The following is a 5,117-nucleotide window of genomic DNA, read 5'->3' on the forward strand; positions in this document are numbered from 1 at the left end:
ACCTTGTAGGAACTGAGGTATCAAACATTCCCTTAGTAAAACACAAATATAAATATTACTAACAGTTTACATTAGCAAATAATAGCATTGTACTATCCGAACATGCAAATTAGTCATTGGACCAAATTTTCATATTTTGACCTGAAACAACATCCAGTTCAAGGCCTCTTTTGCACCTCTTAAACCTGTAAAAATTTCAACTTTATTCAATATTCAGGTATTTCATACTTTTACCTTTAAAATTATTACTCACATAGGTCCAACCGATTTTTCTACAATTTTGTATGAATTTTACAAAACTACATATCGGTGCAGCTAATTTCTGAGCATTTAGTGAAAATGGCGATTTGCGCCTTGGTTAGATACAATATCAGGACCTGGGAAAATCATGGAAAACTAGACCGGAAAGTAAAACTTTGAGAGTTTACGAATCACCAATCTAACTTCTGATGATTTATATATATATTTTTTCAAAATACAAGGAGAATGAGAATTTTTTTTAGAATTTCCTAGCAATGCATTTTAAGGATTAATTGACAACTTAACCCATTAAGCCATAACCAAAATCAACTAGAAATATGGAAATTGAGTTTTTAACAGTATAAACATGTCAAGAACTTAAAAAAAAAATCCAACCTTAAGCCATGACTCAAAGTACATTGCTTTTATGCGAAAACAATGTATGTTGCAAAAAGAGAAAACACAATTTGGGTTTGGGTTTATTTCACCATTAAGACACATAAAAAGACACTTAGGGACTATTTATAGAAAAATAATCAATCTAATTGTGATAGAAATCAACATGAGTTTTTGCAACAACAAAGAAGGTAATGATTCCAAAACTTGGAGCAATTCATGGACGTGATTAATAACACTTTTGAGAGTGTTCATGAAAATATTTTGGCAGCCGCTAAACAACCAAAACACACTCAATAAGGCTAAAAAGGTAACCACATATAGAAACAAGCAATCAAAATAGAAAACAAAGTCTAAGTTTCATATTTTGAAGTTTCACAACCCGACCCCATATCAGTCTTTTGAGAATAAAACATAATCTAAAACTCCAAAAATGGATTTGTCAGACTTCATAGAAACTAGACTCTATTTCCTATAATTTCATATCTCTAGAGCATCACCAAATTTGGAACATATCAAGCTATAAAGCCTTCGTAAAACAGATCAAAAGTTATGTCCAGATTTCTAACTTCTGACAAAATCACCAAATACTTCAAGGATTAAAACAAGAAATTGATTATAGAGATGGACAGTAAGAAATTAATTCATACCTCTGGAAATATTATCAATTTCCAAGAGAAAGAAAGAGGAAGCAATACTTGATCTCTACTAGAAGAATCCTAACTCGAAAAGCACCAAAAGTAGTACATCACCTTCTTGGATTTTCACAAAAAACTTCAAGAATGGAAACCCCACTTATGAACTCACTTCAAAGGAACTTGTAGGCTGCAAATTAGGGTTTGTTGCCTGGAAAATGAAGCGATTCCCAGATTTTAGGGTTTAGCCTCCTTAAATGCCCCATAACTTCCATAATTAGCCCTCAAAGTATCACAAAATGACTTGTAGACCCATATACATGATCAAGGTTCATTTTATTGCACTTTAGCCCTCCAAAGATAATTTTTAACAAATAAAAATACTAGTTTAAGAATAAAAGTTAATATCACACTAACATCGATAACGGATATATATTTGGATCGTTACAGTCCACCCCTCCTTAAGAGCATTCCGTCCCGGAATCAGGAATCGAAACGAACATGAGAGGATTACAAGCCCTCTTGTCATCTTGAACATCCCACGTCATATCACGCGTGTGCTTGTTCTTCTAAAGAACCTTTACAAGCTTCACTTGCTTCTTGTTGAACTATTTGGTCTCGCGATCCAAAATTGCTTTGGGTTCCTCCACCAAATGCTTCAACTCGTCGACTCGCAATTCATCCAACGGTAGTATGCTCGTCTCCTCGATCAAACACTTCCATAAATAGCATACATGGAACTAGTCATGGAATCCTTTCAGATTTGGTGGTAACTTTATCCTATATGCCTGATCACCGATCCGATCCAACATTTTCAGTGTACTAATGTAACTAGGTCCTAACCTTCCTCTATTGCCGAAGTGAATAATCCTATTCCAAGGTGAGACTTTCAACATTACTATCTCATCCATCTCGAAGGAATTCGGTTGAAAGTTCCTTGACGACTTCCTCAAGAGATTGCCACAGATTACCTCGATCCCTTGATCGCATGAGTGAAGGGAAACCTCACACCTACTAACTAGAGACTTTCCCACCACAAATAATAAATGATGGAAACAAAGCCTAAAGTTATCTCCTCACAAACAAACATACCTTCACACAAAAATCAAAACTTGCACACATTTTTAGTGCAGAGAATCTCACTCTGACTGGTGGATAGCCAAAACATATCAATGAAAACATCACACGACTTGATCCCGATCAGAGTCCAAGTCAAAGGGAAAAGTTCGTCTAACAATCAAATTGGAAAAACCATTATACATTTCCCAAACATAACAACAAAATTCTCTGCCGCTAACAAAATGTCTAACACAAAACTTCAGAAAAACTCTGAATTAACATAAAACAAGCACAAAAACCAGCAAATACAAGTGAGATACTACCACTAGCATAAAACACAATTACACATTACAAACAAAGCGCTTATATGTAAAAGTTTTGAGAATACCTTATCATCGTGTCTGTCCTTCTGGACATTCTATGAAATGCTTACGCTTGCACCATTGGTGCATCAGTCTTCTTACCACCGGTATCCGTTTTAACCTTCGCATTTGGGCACATGCGACTAATGTCACCTACTTTCCCAAAATTGTAACATACCAAATACAGACCCTTACAATATATGTTCTTGTGTCCCGACATGCAACAACGTCTACAAGTGACAACGCTCTTGACAACCACCTTGTCACCCTTCTCCTTGTGTTGACTATGATTTTTCTTTAAGAATTCAGATGGACCATACGATTTACTCTTCTCTCCTCCTTTTCCTATATTACCCTCACAAACTTCGACATCTTTCATAATCCTATATGCCCCATCCATGGCTTCAATCATAGTAGCCTTCGACCTAACCATAGCTCGATACTCATATGGTAATTCCTCCACGTAGCGTTACACCATCTTCTCCTCAGTAGAGCACTAATCTATGGTGAACTGTGACTTTTTAGTAAAGGTTGTGTTGTATTGAGTTATCAACATGTTTCTCTTTTTCAGGGTGAGAAACTCCATCTCGATCTCTTGCTTGATGTCATCGCTATTGAAACGTTATTCCACTTTCTTATTGAATATTTACCAAGTTATAGAATCCAAAACAATATTATTAAGTCTCCTTTCAATTGTACTCCACCACCGTAACGCCTCATCCTCGAACATCGTCGTAGCATAGTTAACCTTCTGGCGTTCAGTAAAATCACCCGCTCAGAAGGTTTGTTCAATCTTTATAATCCAATTTAAGCACTACAATGCTTTTTGACCTTCATGATACTTCAATGGTTTTCAATCCTTAAACTAATTAAAGGTGCTACATTGGGAGCCAACACCCCCCCCCCCCCCAAATATTTCCCCACTATCCGGTTCCCTTGCAACCAACTCTTGGGAAGCCGAGCGACTTTTGAAAATCTCCTCAGCATCTCCCCTACATCATCACATTCAACAAATAGTAGTCCTACAACATGCATTTCTTGCTGAACTTGAGCGATCTGGGTATCCCTAGCCTTTATCTCCTTGTCATGTCTCCTCAACTCTTCCTCAAGGTTAGCAATAATGGTAACACTCCCTACATTGTGCTCGCTATATGTTGGTTGGTTGCGCTCACTCCGATTAGGTGGTGCACGTGGCTAATGATCATTCACTAGGATCTAGAAGATGCAAGGAATATTCCCCTCTTGCACATTTTGGTTATCACCTGCTCTGCCCGATTCGTTGTTTGCAGGTGTTCCTGACATTTTCCTGAATATAGGAAAATTTTATTTATTTCACAACATTAAGGAAAGCAAGGCAATTAAGATTTAGGAAAAATGATAATAACTATCCTAAATCTCTCAAAACACACCCTCCCCCCCCTTAGGATCCTAAAGCACCTAATTCAATCAATCTACACTATGAGTCTGAACACTGGTCTCTGTATTCAGTTCACTCACAGGCTGGCTCGGATACCAACTTGTAACATCGTGATTTTTTCACCCACAATTTTCTTTTTATTTGAAGAAATTTTTAAACAGAATACGTTAGCGAAAGTCTTATTTTGAATTTTATGAAAACATCACCAAAGTCTACTTATTACCAAAAACAACCTTCGTCAAAATTAAAGTTCATAAAACCAACCAAAACAAGTTCTCAAAACCGTAAGTGAATGAAAACTCAACGACATGTCCAAAGTGGTATCATTTCAAAAATATACTAAAGTAACTACCCCAAAAAGTCCCCATCCTCTCCAAGCATCATATCAAGCTACCTGTTACACCCCCTTTTTCGCTGCCCGTTTTGTACTTTTTTAGATTTTATGTGCGGTTTTTTTTGTTTCTATTTGCTATTTCTATGCTTGGATGGTCTCTGGTTCATGTTTGATGGTTTTCGTATTTTTGGAACGGACTTGATCGGTCACGTGGGTCCCACACCTCGTGTACTAAAATACAAAGGAGGTTCTGCATCTTGTAAGGCATAAAAGCAATAAGCATGGATAATATTTCAGGTGCGATCATACCAGCACTAATTCATCCGATCCCATCAAAACCCCGCAGTTAAGTGTGCTTGGGTGAGAGTAGTACTAGGATAGGTGACCCCTAGGAAGTCATCATTTTGCAACCACCTTTTTTGCTATGTGTTTGCACCTTTTTAGATTTTGTCTACAGTTTTTTGTTTCTTTTTGCTATTTCTATGCTTGGGTGGTCTACGATTTATGTTTGATGGTTTTCATATTTTTGGAACGAAGTCGATCGGTCACATGGGTCCCACGCCTCGCATACAAAAAACAAAGAAGGTCCCGTGTCTTGTAAAGAATAAAAGCAATAAGCATGGATAGTATTTCGGGTGTGATCATACCATCACTTGTCATACCCTGCTAAAGCA

The 5,117-nt window shown here is 37.1% G+C and overlaps 1 pseudogene; it reads left to right on the top strand.

The window, feature by feature from the left end:
• The first annotated feature begins 4,738 nt into the window (after window positions 1-4,738).
• Window positions 4,739-4,856, top strand: LOC145080561 (5S ribosomal RNA; annotated as a pseudogene).
• Window positions 4,857-5,117: the final 261 nt, after the last annotated feature.

Source organism: Lactuca serriola, chromosome 1 (genome assembly GCF_051521515.1).
Source record: "Lactuca serriola cultivar US96UC23 chromosome 1, Lser_US96UC23_V15, whole genome shotgun sequence".
Lineage (NCBI taxonomy): Eukaryota > Viridiplantae > Streptophyta > Magnoliopsida > Asterales > Asteraceae > Lactuca > Lactuca serriola.